Source organism: Callorhinus ursinus, unplaced genomic scaffold (assembly GCF_003265705.2).
Source record: "Callorhinus ursinus isolate GAN/ISIS: 27379988/994484 unplaced genomic scaffold, GSC_fseal_2.0 scaffold16, whole genome shotgun sequence".
Taxonomy (NCBI): Eukaryota; Metazoa; Chordata; class Mammalia; order Carnivora; family Otariidae; genus Callorhinus; species Callorhinus ursinus.
The window spans coordinates 26,345,753-26,362,971 of record NW_027397078.1 but is presented as its reverse complement, the minus strand read 5'-3'; the positions used below and the strand labels follow the sequence as shown (position 1 = coordinate 26,362,971).

Here is a 17,219-nt window from a genome sequence, read left to right as displayed (position 1 = left end):
GGCATCTGGGAAGATCAGAAGACTCTAGAGGGACATGGGTGACTCCTTTTGGTTTATGATGGTGTTGGCCACTAATTAAGTTTCATAGAGACTCTCCATCTCAGCAGCAGGAGACACGTTTTGGCTTCCTTTGGACAACTAAGGTATGATCTGCCCCTCTCTTTTGTTCTAACCTTTCAGTTTTATTTTGTTGTGCCTTTTAATGAACTCTCTCCCATCTGGGCAAAGGGGATTTCTGAGCCTCTATGGAAGTAAAATGCATTCACCATAAAGATCATCCTTGGAGGAGGAATATCGACGATGCCCAGTTCCTAAGGCAATATTTAACCTCATTTGCAATGACCAGTCAGCCATAGTTTTACCCAGTTATTCAGAAGGAGAAATCCCCATGTAAGCAATGTGGGATTTGGCCGGCTCTTTTTTTTTTTTTAGGATTTATTTATTTATTTATTTATTTCAGAGCTTGAGAGCGCAAGTGGGGGAAGGGGCAGAGGGAGAGAATCTTCAAGCAGACTCCCCACTGAGTGTGGAGCCCAACACGGGGCTCCATCTCAGCACCCGTGAGATCATGACCTGAGCCAAAACCAAGAGCCAGATGCTTAACTGACTAAGCCACCCACGCGGCCCTGGCTGGCTCATATCTCATTTCTCTCCATGTAGAGGAATATGTAGCCATCTGAAGATATGAAAATTAATTTAGTCTGGATTCACATTTTAGATTTACTCAAGTGTGAACTCATAAAAAGTTTATTGATATAATTTAGGATGTGAAGAACTAAAATACATTCCAAATATTGATCAAAATAGTGTGTGAAGTAGAGAACTTCCTATCAAAATCATTGTTATGCATTGCCCGATCCCTCTCTGTAAAATCCTTTTCCTCCTCAAAAGCACACCTTCCAGTTGGTGAATTCTTGAGCTGATTTGCTTTGCAAGGTGCCATACATGAAGATAAAGTAAGAAGCGTCGCCAACTAGAAGGCAGAGATAGAAATGTATGAAGAAGACATTTCTGCTGGAGTCTCAGGCATTCGGGAGGTTCATAATCTTCAGACAAATATATAAAATTTTTTCAAGAGCCTTTTTCATTTGAATCCATTCTCTTTCTCTTCAGTTCTTCACATCAAGCCTGCAAAAAAAAAAAAAGGAAGCATTAGTTTTGTTTTCATGAGCTATATTTAGGGATAGCTTGAAAATCAGTATGACAGGTAAAAGTCAAAACTGAAGACCTCATTTTCACTTGGAAACTTCGTCTCTTGATTCCATGAATGTAAAGTGAACTATGAGTAGGTGTAACCCATCAACTTTGGCTCTAGTGATTTAAGTAATTCCAAACTAAATTAGGATGGCTTCCTTCTGAAAGGATTAGAGTATAATGCTAACCTTATGTTTATGACCTGCAATACCTTTGGTGCCTGTGGTAAATTTGCAATCATGGCTCCAGTTCTCCACCCCTCCCTGTATCCATCCCCATTGCCATGTAACTTTTTAGTTTCCTACTATTGTAGATGGGGTATAAATTCCTCATGTCTGAGTTTGGCCACAAGACTTGCTTCAGCGAACAGAACGAGGCAGAAGTGATGGTCTGCCACTTCTGACCCTGGACCTCAAGAGGTGTCACATGTGTTTGCTAACTCTCTTGCACACCTGCCATTGGCCTGCCTGCTGATCCAGGAAAAGGATGAGAAAGATGTGCAGCTGAGCCACCCCAGCTAACATGCCCCAACCGAGCCCGGCCAAGCACAGAGACCCCAGCTGATACAGATGCGTAAGTGAGCCCAGCCTAAATCAGCTGAGCCATGAGCATATGAGCCAGGATAATAAATGACTTTGTTCTAAGCCATTGGATTTGGTGGTGGTCGGGGGGGGGGGGGTTGGTTATGCACTATTGGCTAATGGACATAGTGCCATTTCTTTTAAAATCTCTTGGAATGCAAAGATCATTTGACGTTATTTACACGTTTGTTTTCCATTATTCCTGGTGTCGTTCCTTGTATTCTTACGTGAACAGGTTGAATCTTTTCTAACAAGTGGAATGCTCACATTTTTTTATTGTCAGTGGCTGGAGAAAGAAAACTCCACAAAAAAAGTTCCCTCACTGCTGTGGCAGACACTAGGGCTTGGGTCTCTCCATATCCATTCTCAACTACCTTCACCCTTGTTTTTCTCTACTACAAAGGCTGGTGCTCAAACACTCTACCTCCCAGTATCTCTTCAAGGTAGGATTAGCCATGGGACCCAGTCATGGCTAGTGAGCCCTGAGGAGAGTTCTGTAGCAGAGGTCTCTTTTTTTTTTATTTTTTTATTAATACATAATGTATTATTTGTTTCAGAGGTACAGGTCTGTGATTCACCAGTCTTACACCATTCACAGCGCTCACATACCACGTACCCTCCCCAATGTCCATCACTGAGCCACCCCATCCCTCCCACCCCCCTCCACTCCAGCAACGCTTAGTTTGTTTCCTGAGATTGAGAGTCTCTTATGGTTTGTCTCCCTCTCTGGTTCGTCTTGTTTCATTTTTCCCCTGCCTTCCCCTATGATCCTCTGTCTTGTTTCTCAAATTCCACATATCAGGGAGATCATATGATAATTGTCTTTCTCTAATTGACTTAGCTCACTTATGTAGCAGTAGTCTTTAAGAAAACTTTGCTTTCCGGTGTTTTTTTCTCAGAGCCCATCGTGTCATTGAACATTTACAGCATTGCTGTAATGCAGTTTCTGTCTATATGGGCATACCTCGTCTTCTTGTGCTTCACTTTATTGCACTTTGCAGATACTGCATTTTTTACAAACTGAAGACTTGTGGCAACCCTGTGTCGAGCAGGTCTACCGGAGCCATTTTTCCCAACAGCATCTGCTCACTTCATGTCTCTGTCACATTTTGGTAATTCTCACAATATTTCAGACATTTGCATTGTTATATTTGTTATGGTGATCTGTGATCAATGATCTTTGATGTCACTATTGTAATTGTTCTGGGATGCTATGTACCGTGCCCATGTAAGACGGCAAACTTAACAAAGGCTGTGTGTGTTCTCACTGCTCCAACGACCAGTCCTCCCCCCCCGCCCCCCCATCTCTCTTGCCTCGGGCCTCTCTATTCCCTGAGACATAACAATATTGAAATTAGGCCAGCTAATAACCCTTACAATGGCCTCTAACTGTTCAAGAGAAAGGAGGAGTCATTCGAAGCAGCAAACTTCACTGTTGTCTTATTTTAAGAAATCACCACAGCCACCCCCACCTTCAGCTCCCACCACCCTGATCTGTCAGCAGCCATCAACATCAAGGCAAGACCCTCCACCAGCAGAAAGAGTACAACTTGCTGAAAGCTCGGATGATGGTTAGCAGTTCTTTAGCAATAATGTATTTTATTTAAGACATGTACATCTTTATTTTTAGACCTAATGCTATTGCACACTTAATGGACTGCAAAATAGTGTAAACATGACTTTTATAAGCACTGGGAAACCAAAAAATTCATTTCAGTCACTTTATTGCAGTGGTCTGGAACCAAGCCCACAATGTCTCCAAAGAATGTCTGTACTCATTGTTGAGATGAAATACATAGAGGCCAAAAGGCAACGTGAGTAGCTCCAAGTCTCATAGCTGATGAACAGAAAAGCTGGGATTTGAACTCAGGTGTTTTGACTCTGGGGCTTTTTCCACACCACTAACAGGGAAGTTTTGGATGGTTCTCAAACCAGAGGAAAAGATTAATAATTATACAGCTGAAAACATTATCAACAGCAGTCAGCACAGGCTTTCATATTTCTTTAGCATTTATTTTTTTAGAAACTCGGTTTTTGGTCCATGCCAGTCACCAAGAGGAAGCAAGATACCAACTCCTTCCAAGCCTAGGAGTTCTGGCTGAAATGCATTTTGTTGACCAGCAACTTCCCAGCCTCATCCGGGCCCTCCAGCCAGTCTGTATCTGACCACTCTCCCTCATGCACCCTGCACTCTGAGTTTGCTGGACACTTACTGCTTCTGTAACAGAAGAAGAGCCCTCAGGGCTCTCCCTCTGTGCTTATAACTTTGGACTAGAATCCCCCACCCTGCCTCCACCATGACTCGCCACGTAACATGCTGCATTGTAATTATCTGTCCTGTGCATCCTCTCTGTTCTCTCATGTCTTTCCTACATAGCTGTCCTGCCACGAGGCTGTCACCTCCGGGAGCATGTGAACATGTCCTGTTCATTTCCACATCCCACTGCCTATCATAGCACCTGGCCCCATAGCAGGGCCCTGAGGTCTGACGCGTGGGACCACTCGGGGAAGTGAGAACAGGAGGAGACCTGGAGTTGGAGTTACAGCCAAAGCCACGTTTGTCAATGTGAGGCAACAGGAATGAGCGAGGGGCCACACAGTACCCCAGGAGTGTTGATTGGATGTGCCACGTCCCCCTGGTGCTGTCACAGCTGCCCTGGGCCCCAGCTACAGCCCCATCATGGTATGCTCAAGCCATTTGACTGCCATGGTGACTGTGCCGGGTGACATATGGCCAGTCCCTCTGGCTTAGTGAGAGGCCATGACAATCTGCCCTGGAAGCTGAGACATTCCTTCGGCTTCTCTGAGCAGCGTGGAAAGAGTGATGAGTCATAGCAAATTGTCACTGAAGCATCTATGAGGTGTGATTTCTCGCCCAGAAGTGTCCAGACTGTGAAGTGCCATCTGCAACCCAGAAACGGGAGCCATTTCTGTGATGGGCTTGCTCGGGACTTTGACCACCACATATATGTCCCCGGTGGATGAAATTATGGCTATACTGAGAAGTGCAGGCTGAGCCATTTGTAATGATCCCTCAGGGACCCCTCATGACTGGGGTCAGCTTGTGGACCTCTGACTTTAGACAGTTTGGGAAACACAGGGAAATGTTGAGCCAGTCTTCCCAGATCATCGTCGCCACGGTAGGAGGGCCAGATGATTTAGAAAAACAAACACGTGGAGTTCTTTATGCAACACTCTTCCTGGGGGGACCGTGCTCTTTCCCCTTCACTTGCTGTGCCCACAAGCCATGGGAAGCATGGGGAAGCTGGTGGAACAGGGGACCCCTGTGCCCAAATCATTGGCCTGCGCTTCATATGGGGGTGGAGAAACAGCTGATGGTGATGGCGTCGGTTTTGACCTACTGTGCGCCACTTGACATAGTTCCTTCACTTAATCTACAGCGTGAACTCAGTTCTCCCTTGTAGAATGAGCCAGGCAAAAGGCAGCAGATGGGACAGAGGAGTCGTGGCAGTTGTCCTTCTGCAGACCACCCTGCCCCCCACCAGCTTTCCCTCTCCCTCCTGGGTCCCAGTGGAATCCAGGAGGACCCAGCAAGCCTGGAAGCAGGACACTGCAGATGGCTGTGGTCACATATGGTCCTTCCAGCTGGGCAAAGCCCCCAAAGGACCAGACTCCATCCTTGACCTTGTGGGATTCAGTGTGTTCTCGGAATACCTGTCGGTTACCGGAATACAAGAACGCAAGAATTCGGAGACTTGGGGTCAAGGCTCAATTTTACAAATGGGAACAATGGGAAAGGATCCAGAGCTAAAATTGCTCATGCCACAAAGCACACTTGTTTGTCGCGTTGTTGGAATGCAAGCGTGTTGGGCGGCATCCCGGACCGCACCGCTTTGCTGCCTAGACAGCAGCTGTCAGCTACTCTGCTGTGTCCTTTCTCTTGTAGGGACATCTGTGAGAACGATGGGGACTATGAGGCACTCTGCTGAAAAGTCACTCTCCAGGCATCCCACACACGTTTTGTACCCAAATCAAAAAGACACAGAGGCCCCACTTCTAGTTTAGACTTGGGAAAGACACACCCTGGCTGGTACAGGGGCGATATACCACATATCTCCCTTGTGTCACCCTAAGTCCAGGCTGAGCAACATGTGATGTTTACGCCTTGCCATGACCCATTTATAGCTGTGTTAGTCATAATGGCCACGGCCCCTCATACATCACTTATGAAATGGAGTCCACTCAAGACTTGTCTGCATCTAGTCCTTTAACCGGACACTCGGGCACTGTGCAGTGACTACTTCCTCCTGGGTGGGGCTAAATCACAGAGCCATAAACACAGTGACACTCAAAAGTCGTCAAGAGAAAGGGTGTACCTCATATTCTGTCTGGTTCCATATGCAATGGCTGACCATGCACCCAAAGTGTCGGAAGCTTTGGAATTGGTTGGAGGGCGTCAGTAGGGTCCTCTAGAGCTGATAAAGAACATGCACACACATTGGCCCTGTCGGTGCCCTCAGGGAGACCAAGGCGGCACAAGCCACACCTGCGGCTCCTCTGGAACCTCACGCACCAGCATCAGGGAAACAGGAGGAAGTGCGCCGCCTGGAATCGCATTCCGGTTAACTCCAAACCCAGAATTCTCTTTTATCCCAAACAGCCACTCGTAAGGTAAAAGGAACAAAACTCTAAGTAAACACTTTTAAAACTTTTTTCTTAAACCATGAAGTGTCCACCCAGATTGGCTTTTGTGCATCATGAAGCTTCTGGTGGAGAGAGCGAAAATGGAAATGTTTCTACCAAGACCTAGTAAAAGCAGGGAAGATAAGAAAAAGCACAAAGAGCAGGACTTTTTTTTTTTTTTAAATTCTGCACCTAAAATCCAGATTCAAACAGTGTTCTGTGCTGGACGTGGAGAATTTGAGTAAGGAAAAGGCAAATTGCGTGTCCAGGTCAAATCTCACTAAAACAAGTTCAGAAGGGTTTTGTTGTTTGTTTTGGGTTTTTTTAATCCTATTGTATTGAGAATTTGTTGTCCTGGATAATCAAGCCAGAGTTGAGGGCCGGCTGCTGAGACAACATTGAGCTTGTTTGGGGAGATCTTAGCGGAGAAAGGGGCACTGTCCGAGACCGGTCACCGTCCGAGACCGGTCACCACTGGCAGCTCCTGGCTCTGTGGTCAGTTTCTGTCCATCCAGTAGAGCACAGACCTCCCTATTTCTAAGGGGGGCAGTGATTTACTGGAGAAACACTGACCCAAGACTTCCTACACAAAGCAGAGCTCACGAACACCAAAGGTAGACAAAGTGATAAAACAAATGGAGTAGACTGCCGTCTTATCCAAGCGATTCTCAGAGGTTCCAAAGATGGCGAACCCCTTCTTTGTTGTTTAGGCATGAGCATTCAAGGCCTAGAGACAATGGTGCTTGCATCAGAAATAGCCAGCGTCCTCTTAGAACCATCTGGCAACAGAACTGTGGCAGTAACAGGTTCCGGAACATCCAAATGGTAAATCAATTAGTTGACATAAGGTTAAGAGAACCGATAAAATAAATAAGGCATCCTGGAAAACACATTGCCATGGAGACCACCTTAGAGCTGACTGACCTTTTCTGTTTGTTTTTACAGCAACTGATGATGGTACCAAGAGGTCCAAGGACTCAGTATTCAAATAAAAACTTGGCATTTGATGTTCCATCAGGCAAAGATAGAACTACAAAGCTTTAAAACTATTTTTGAAGATGAGCAGAACTAGAATTGTAGTACTGCTCCTTGTTTTAGAAATCAGGAAATTAAAATCCAGAGGGGTTGACTCAGTTGTCCAAGGTCACATAAACTAGTTAATGGCTGGTCCAGGATTAAAAAGCCTGTCTGGAGCTCTTTCCCCCATGCTGAAACTCTTCTTCAAAATTCATATAAAATGAGCACAAGTCATCTATACATATTGGCAGTATTTAAGGCACCTTGCAGGAACAACTGATACAAAGAAATACATCTGTAGTGTATCAATAACTTGACTTAAACACTCTTGTACTTGTTCTAATGGACACCAAAATCTAACTTAAAAAATATCTCTTGCCTTCTCAGAATTTAGCAGTATTTCTTTTTAATATTTTTTTCGAGTAAATGGACAAATCTTAAGTGAACAACTTGATGGATTTTTTCTATGTATGTGTGTATACAGCATGTATGGCTTTTATTTGTACGTAGCTTTTCAATACTACTGTATCTGCCAGCATGTCCTTAAGCGTTGGGTGGTTTGTTGGTTTGTTTGAGTAATACCAGGTCCCAGAGACAATAAAACAAGTTTCACTTTTGAAAGACAAGGAAGGGAGAGGAGAAAAAAAAAAAAAAAAAACTTGCCATGGTCAGATAAATGGAAAAATACTAGGTTAAACAAAGATAAAGCATTTTCTGTTTTAGGGCTGCTCAGAGTTTTATTTTCTTTCTTTTTTTTAATTTAAATTTTAGTCAGTTAACATACAGTGCAATATTGGTTTCAGGAGTGGAATTCAGTGATTCATCACTTGCATATAACACCCAGTGCTTATCACAAGTGCCCTCTTTAATCCCCATCCCCCACCTGCCTCCTTCCAGCAACCCTCAGTTTGTTCTCTTTCATTAAGAGTCCTTATGGCTTGTTTCACTCTCTCCTGTTTTTCCCCCTTCCCATATGTTCATCTGTTTTTCTTTCTCAAATTCCACATACGAGTGAGATCAGATTGTATTTGTCTTTCTCTGACTGATGTATTTCACTTAGCATAATACACTCTAGCTCCATCCATGTCGTTGCAAATGGTAAGATTTCATTCTTTTTGATGGCTGAGTAGTATTCCATTGTGTATATATACCAATCTTCTTTAGGCATTCATCAGTCCATAGACCTTTGAGCTCTCTCCATAAATTGGTTATTGTTGATAATGCTGCTATAAACATTGGGGTGCATGTACCCCTTTGAATCTCTATTTTTGTATATTTTGGGTAAATACCTAGTAGGGCAATTGCTGGATTGTAAATAGTTCTATTTTTAACTTTTTGAAGAACCTCCATACTGTTCTCCAGAGTGGCTGCACCAGCTTGCACTCCCACCAACAGTGTAAGAGGGTTCCCCTTTCTCCACATCCTTGCCAACACCTGTTGTTTCTTGTGTTGTTAATTTTAGCCATTCTAACAGGTGTGAGGTGATATCTCATCCTGGTTTTGATTTGTATTTCCCTGATGACGAGTGATGTTGAGCATCTTGTCATGTGTCTGTTAGCCATCTGGGTGTCTTCTTTGGAAAAGTGTCTACTCATGTCTTCTGCCTATTTCTTAACTGAATTATTTGGTTTTGGGGTGTTGAGTTTAATAAGTTCTTTATAGATTTTGGATACTAACCCTCTATCAGATATGTCGTTTGCAAATATCTTCTCCAGTTCCGTAGGCTGCCTCTTAGTTTTGCTGACTATTTCCTTTGCTGTGCTGAAGCTTTTTATCTTGATGAAGTCCCAATAGTTAATTTTTGCTTTTGTTTCACCTGCCTCAGGAGACATGTCTAGTAAGAAGTTGCTCTGGCCAAGGTCAAAGAGGTTGATGCCTGTGTGCTCCTCAAGGATTTTGATGGATTCCTGTCTCACATTTAGGTCTTTCATCCATTTTCAATTTAATTTTGTGTGTGGTGTATGAAAATGGTCCAGTTTCATTCTTCTGCATGTGGCTGTCCAGTTTTCCCAACACCACTTGTTGAAGAGACTTTTTTCCATTGGATAGTCTTTCCTGCTTTGTCGAAAATTAGTTGAGGATCCATTTCTGGGCTCTCTATTCTGTTCCCTTGATCTAAGTTTCTGTTTTTGTGCCAGTACCATACTGTCTTGATGACTACAACTTTGTAATATAACTTGACGTCTGGAATTGTGATGACTCCAGCTTTGCTTTTCTTTTTCAGGGCTGTTTTGGCTATTTGAGGTCTTTTGTGGTTCCATACAAATTTTAGGATTGTTTGTTCTAGTTCTATGAACAATGCTATTGGTATTTTGTTAGGGATTGCATTAAATATGTAGATTGCTTTGGGTAGTATAGATGTTTTCACAATGTTTGTTTTTCCAATCCATGAGCATGGAACACTTTTCCATTTCTTTGTGTCATGTTCAATTTCTTTCGTAAGTGTTCTAGAGTTTACAGAGCACATACAGATCTTTTACCCTCAGAGCTTTAAGTATACAGATGTATATTGTGTGTTTTGGGTGGTGGAGATGACACCATGTAGCATTTTCAAAATTTACTTTATTACTGAATCATTCTTCTGGTTTTCTACTGCTTGTATTCTTTTTTCATTAATCATTCATTAATTCACAAATAGTGTCTGTAGTATTTCATCAAGTGGATACACTAGAGTTTACTTAATCATCATCCTATTAATGGGCATTTGGGTTTTTAATCAGTTTTGCTCTCATAAATGAACAAAGCTTTTTCCACATGAACATTTTCTTTAGGATGGATTCCATCAAGGCCTAACTGGGTGGGGTGAGATAGAAATTCTTAATGGCTGGAGTTTTCTCTATTTACTAAGCCCCACACCCTCACTGTGTAGGTTAGCGGGGTGCCTCCTATACAGAAGACACTCAATATCTATTGAGGGAATAAGCAAGTGTCTGTTTCATGATCATTTTCCCACTCATCTTAGTGCATATTATAAGAGGAAAATTGGTAATTCTTTTTTCACGGAGCATCCCTTTGATTACTAGTGAGGCTGCACATTTTCTCATGCTTCTCTAATTATACATCCACTTTTGTGAATTGTGAGTTCATTTCCTTTATCTGTTTATCTATTAAGGTGTTAGTGTTTTGCTTCCCAATTTTCATGGGCTCTTTATATAATTGCACATTTCTTGCAAAACAATTTTCTTGATAGAGCTTGCTGTTTAATGTTTGGATTTTTTTCAAGTACAGACTTTTTTTTAAATTAGTAAGATTTTGAGGGATGATTCTGCTGGCTCTTCTTTTTTTAATTAAATTTTTTAAAAAAAATTTTTTTATTTGACATGCAATGTTACATTAGCTTCAGGTGTACAACATATGTGATTGGACAAGTCTATACATTATGCTGTGCTCACCACAAGTGTAGCTCCCATGTGTCACCAGACGGCACTATTATATCACTGAATATATGGCTTTTACTTCTTTAAGAAGTTATCTGGGGAAAGTTAAACCAGTGCCTTCATTTTTTTTCCCCAAATTATCCCAACCATGATTTTAAGTTAGTTATAGCCAAACCCTACCTTTTGAAGCCATCATCAAAGGACTTGAATTCTATCATCTTAAAAGTGATAAGAGGTCAAAAAAGAAGGATGTTCATGGGAAGGAAAGAAGCATCACTTTGGAGATGTGAGGTCACACTTATAGGCTTTTGGAAATCACTCCCAAAGCTGTAGGGCAGGTTGTTTTTGAACTATCCAGAACAAGAAGCATAAACTTGGCTGCAAGTTAGAATCACCTGGAGAGTTTTTAAAAATCCCAAGGCCCCGGCTGCCCCCAGACCAATGATATCTGAGCCTCTGGGGGTGTTATCAGTATTCTTTACAGCTCCCCAAGGCCTCTGATGCACAGGCAGGGTTGAGAACTGCTGGCCTAGAAGGGCTTCACAGACTTTAATGTCCATAGGAAGCACATAGGGATCTTGTTAAACTGCAGATTCTGACTCAGGAGGTCTGGAGTGGGGCCTAGGTTGTGTATTTCTAGCAGCCTTCCAAGAGATGCTGTTGCTTTTGGTCTTTGGCCACACTTTGAGAATCCAGGGTCTAGAGGAGTCGTTCTCAATGTGTGGTGTGGTATTTTGCCCCCTCCCACAGACATTTGGCAATATGTAGAGACATTTTTGGTTATGACATCCAGAAGGAGGAGGTGCCACTGGCGTCTGATGCGTAGAGGCCAGGGATGCTCTAAGTATCCTACAGGGCCTAGAACAGCCCCCACCCCAAAGAGTTATCCCACCCAAATGTGAATATTGCTGAGGTTGAGAAATGCTTCTGTGAAAGAAAATGATCCCAAACCTGAGCTGGGACAGCTCTGTGCTCTGTCTGGCGTGATGAGTGGTCCCTTCTGGGGCATTTCTGATAAAACATATGAATGACTTTCTGATCAACTCCAATTAGATTAAGAGCCCCTTCTGGGAAATTAGATTTACCTGCCTCACTAAATTAGCCTTGTAACGGAGTTTAATGACCACTTCTACCTGGTCTAACAGGGTTATCTAACCACATTATTTCCTATTCCAAGTTCTTGAACTAGCCTTTTGAAGCCTCTTTAAGCAACTTTGTTTTTCTTTGTTTTATTGAAGTATAGTTGACAGGTGGACAACATAGGGATTCAACAAGTCTATATGTTATGCTGTGCTCACAGGTGTAGCTACCGTCCATCACTGTGCAATGCTATTATAGTACCACTGACCGTGTTCCCTGGGCTGTACCTTTCATCCCCGTAACTTATACAGTTCACGACTGGAAGCCTGTACTTCCTCCCCCCCCCCCCTCCCCCTCCCCCTCCTCAAGCAACTTTGGAATAAAGCTTTGACATGTACTTGCAATCAATTCATCAGAGAAATCCCTTTCACACCCTTTGCCTTGCCAGCCTCCAAACTGGTTCCCAGATGGGGCCCTGTTTATATGTTCAGCTCATGTTTACTGAGTACCTACTGTGGAGACATTTTAGTGCAGACTCAGATTTCAGATCCCAGCTCTCCTGCTTCCTAGCTGTGTCACCTTGGGCAGGTGTTCTTTTGAAGTGCAGGAAACTAATAGTATCAAGCTTATAGGGTTGTTGGGAGTATAACTTACTAAAGCATTTAGCAGAGTGCCTCCCATGTAGTAAAGGGAAAAAAAAAAAAGCTTACAAGTCCCACAAAAAGTTTCTAAGTCAACACATCTCTTCCTCCCCCTCTGTCTTCCAAGCAAGATTCAGTCTTTGCCATTTTGGCTTGAAGCTCATTGTGGTGCTGATGGTTGGTGGAGGTCTAAGTGGCTGGAGTGGAGAATTGAAAAGAGTGAACTGAGTCGAAATTACAGAAAAAAGAAGGGCAGGGCTGGGGCAGTCAGTGGATAACTGGGTTTGGGGGAAATAATGAAGAGACACTTGGGGCAAGAAGTCTGTAGGGTGAAGGGATCTTGGGCTGATCATGAATCAAGAGACTCTTGGGGTAGTTCTACTGTGTGTTTTACAGTGTAAATCCTTCTTAGATGAAGATCTGTTTTACAATGTAAATCCTTCTTAGATGAAGATCTGCATTCATTTTGAGGCCATTTTTGGCAACCAATTTATGCTTCTTTTCGGATGTGGCTTGAGGCTTAGATGTGCTTAAATGGTCTTAAAGGTGGACACTAAAATGCTTGGCTTTAATTTGGTTACATCATATGTCAGAAAATGTATTAGGCACTGTGGATACCCTAGGGGACAATTTATCCCCCTTCAAGAAACTGAACATCTAGGACGGTCAGATAATAAAATAAATGGTAGCTGCTGTGGGTGCTATGCAGTGAAGAGGCCATGGAAGGGCTTTTTAGAAACTGTATTTAGACTGAGACCGAATGAGAGGTAGGAGGTAGCCAGCTAATGGGTATGGGAGAAAGACTTGAAAAGAATATTCTGAGCATGTGTTGCAGCCTCATGTCAGCATGGCACCTCCATGAACTGGGAGAACTTCACTAGGGTTGGAGAAAGGAATGCTCTGAGTAGGGCAGAAATGCAAGATGGGGAAAAACTGATGAGTGTGAGCCAGTTAATGCAGGCCCTGGGGGTCATGGGGAGCCACTGAAGGATGTTCAGCAGGCAGTAACATTATCACTTTTGTGATTTTTCTTTTTCTTTTTCTTTCTTTCTTTCTTTCTTTGTTTTTTTTTTTTTGAAAGGTCTGTTGACTGCAGGGCTCTGGAAACTAAAAACAAGTGAGAAAAGGCTTTGAGAAGTGAAGTGCACAGGTCACTTTGACAGCTGTGGGCCATTAATGCTCCAATTGTTCAGTGAGGTCACCTGTGTGTCAGCAACAAGAATGGCGGGTGAATGGAGTTTGCAAACCTTCTTTCAGGGCAAGGAGAGAGGTCAAACATGTCAGAACCTCCTAGCGCTTGTCCAAGAGCTCTTGCCTGAGGATTGAGAAAGGAGGCCCCTCACCATTAGCAAAGGTCCATGGGCTCCTCAGTGAAGCTGAAGTGTTTCAGCTCCAGATACGAGACTTTTCATCAAGAGCTTAGGAAAATTCCCATGGGCCACACAAGCATTATTCGGAGAACTAAATACGAAACGAATCGCAAGTGACCACAGACTGCTGGGCAGGCAGTGGGAACTCATACGGAGCTCTCACCTGTCAGTTCGCAGTATTTTGTGGGCCAGGAAGAATATGAGCAGAAATGGACAGTCTCTCCGATCCCATGGCTTAATTTATTGAATAGGGGAAATAAGCCTTGGGAGGGAGATAGATCCGCTCCTAACAATTTAACCATTAATAAAGCCCTGCTATAAATGGAACTCAGGAGAGAAGGTAGCATGGCAGAGGGCAAAGGAGTGGGCCCCATTAGACAAAACAGGTCAGGCAGGGAGAGAGTCGTCATGTCTCCTAACTAGTTATGGTGATCAGAGATGGCAGGCCTTGTCGTTTTTTAACTAATAGAAAAGGGATAGAGAATAAAGAACAGGTTTCTTTCTTGTTGTTGTCTTTCTTAGAAGATAGCCATTTCAAAGAGGATCCTGAAGAGAAAAGAACTGATAATATTGATCAGTTCTGAGTTTTGTGCTTAAAAATCTCTGTGTGTGTGTGTGTGTGTGTGTCTGTGTGTCTGTCTGTGTGTGTGTGTGTGTGTGTGTGTGTGTGTGTGTGTGTGTTTTCAGAGACATAGTTTTTACAGAAAAAAATTCTGTGATTCTCCTAGGGAGTCCCTGTGGCCAGATCACTATCCTTTATCTGGGATTAATGAAATCCAAACTCCTAAGGAGGGTGTCCTTGCCATTGGTTTGATTGTTGGTGATAGTCTCTGCTTTTTTCTTATTTCTTGTTTTCTTGTTCTTGTTCTTGTTCTTGTTTCACCCTCAGAAATCAAAAGAAAGAGCCGGGATACATCACAATATGGGAACAAGCCGAGGAGAGAGAACAGCATGCAAAAGGTAAAAGTTATCCCTCAAACACTGGATTTTTCGTTCTCTTCTGGATTTGCCTTCCCTTAGAGGTTCTGCTTTTTTCTCCTTCCTTCTGGAGCACTTCCTCCCTAATGACTCAAGGAAGTGAAGAAAAACCTTTCCTGAGTGCTTGTAATATACACTTTGCTTATATGTTGTCTGGTTTCTGAAGCCTTCCTCTGTTAAAAACATCAGGGAAACTGGCTTCACATTTGGAAATAATCTTCCTAATCTTCCCAAAGATAAACAACATTTGGTGTTTTAAATAAATACAAGAAATTGTGGGTGGTAAGGATCAGTGGGGTTGAAAGAAAAACAAATATTGAAATGTTAAGGCTATGTGACTTTGGGCAAACCTCTCTGGACCTCAGTGTTCTCAATGGTTTAAATGCCTATTGCAGGCATCCTCCCAAATGGCCCCCCACAGTGAATCTTACCTCCTGGTATTCATACCCTTGTATAGTCCCGTCCAATACCAAACAGGACTGATGAGGGTAATCAATAGCATATTACAGAAATGACAGAATGTGACTTCTAAGGCTAGGTCATAAAAGCCACTGCAGATACAGATACCTTGCTCTCTCTTGGATCACTTACTCTGGGGGAAGCCAGCCACCATGTTGTGAGGGCACGCAAGCAGCCCAGTGGTGAGGTCCACATGGGAAGGCACCAGGGTCTCCTGATAACAGTCATCACCCATTAACCAGTGGCATGAGTGCACCGTCTTGAAAGTGGATCTTTCAGTCTTAGTCAAGGCTTTAGAGGACTGTAGTCCCAGCTGACATTTTGACTGCAACCTTATGAGGGACCCCAGGCCAGAACCACCCAGCACAGCCACTTCTAAATCTCTGACCCACAGAAACTGAGATAATATTTATTATTGTTTTAAGCTGCTGGGTTTGGGATAATTTGTTATACAGCAATAGATAATACAGTTGCTCAGTAGCCAAATTGTGGAAAGAGCCCAAATGTCCATCAACTGATGAATGGATAAAGAAGAAGTTGTATATATCTACAATGGAATACTACTCAGCCATCAAAAAGAATGAAATCTTGCCATTTGCAACGACGTGGATAGAGCTAGGGAGTATTACACTAAGCGAAATAAGTCAGTCAGAAAAATACAGATACCATATGATTTCACTCATATGTGGAATTTAAGAAACAAAACAAACAAACATAGGGGGAAAAAGAGAGAGGCAAACCAAAAAACAGACTCTTAACTATAAAGAACAAACTGATGGTTAGCAGAGGGGAGGTGGGCGGGGAGGATGAGTGAAACAGGTGATGGGGATTAAGGAGGGCACTTGTCTTGATGAGCCCCGGGTGATGTAGGGAAGTGATGAATCACTAAATTCTACTCCTGAAATGAATATTGCACTGTATGTTAACTAGCTGGGATTTAAATAAAAACATATATATATATATAAAAAACATGTGTGTATATATACATATATACATGTCATATATATATATATGTAATACAGTTGCTATAAGCCAAGTCCAGCTCTTATATTTTATGTGTCAATGAATATTTGTTATTGGTGGGAAGCACAAAAAATGGCACTTATGTCAAAAACCATATCCTTAGCCACAGGATAGGAACATACTGCTTCGGGCATTTCTGAAATGGTGAGTAGCCAGACATTAGAGATCTGGCATCCTGAGAACTCATGGGTTCAGTTTTGTGGGAGCAGGCCAACATAGCTGACTGACCTTGAACCAAAGCTTACAGTGCAACAGTTCAGCATTCAGTGATTAGTGCCTTGCACATCATACCAAAAACATAACCCCCTTGTATTATGTTTACACTCAGAGACTGAACAAGTTAAAAGAAACGCCAATGGAATGGGACTTACTTGGACTCTCCTCTTAATGAGTCACTCCAAAGGGTGCAACTGGGATTATTTGGAGAGAACAGCAGCCTGGCAGTTTTTAGAGTGAGATGGGTTGGGACAGGGCTTAAAAGTTGCTGAATTCATAGTGAAACCCAAGTGACTCTCCCTAGTAGGGGACATATCTGGAAAGCAGGGAGTATAGAGAGGACCTACTGGGCTGGGTTGGACTAAGTGACACTGATGATCCCCTGACCTATGAGAATATGGCTGGCTAAACACACATCACAACACTGACAAGGCACAGCACACTCACTAGAGGGGACCAGAGTGTCTTCAATATGACTATTGTTCTGGAGTCAATGGCATTCTGGATAACACTATCTCTTCCCCGTGTCCTACCCCAAACAGAAGCTGTGGTCACCATTGGATCACCCCATGAATAAGTGTACATCTATGCTCCATGCCTTTCCAAGAATGCTTGGATATTTCCCACATTTAGGGACTT

At 42.9% G+C, this 17,219-nt stretch overlaps 1 protein-coding gene across 2 annotated transcripts in view; it reads right to left on the bottom strand.

The window, feature by feature from the left end:
- Positions 1-731: 731 nt before the first annotated feature.
- The window catches only part of SMPX (small muscle protein X-linked), a 62,246-nt gene continuing 45,758 nt past the window's right edge, over positions 732-17,219 (bottom strand). For both annotated transcript variants that reach the window (XM_025857834.2, XM_073901983.1), the window contains exon 5: positions 732-1,128. The gene's annotated coding sequence lies outside the window, so the exon portion shown is untranslated. The remainder of the gene's footprint in view (positions 1,129-17,219) is intronic.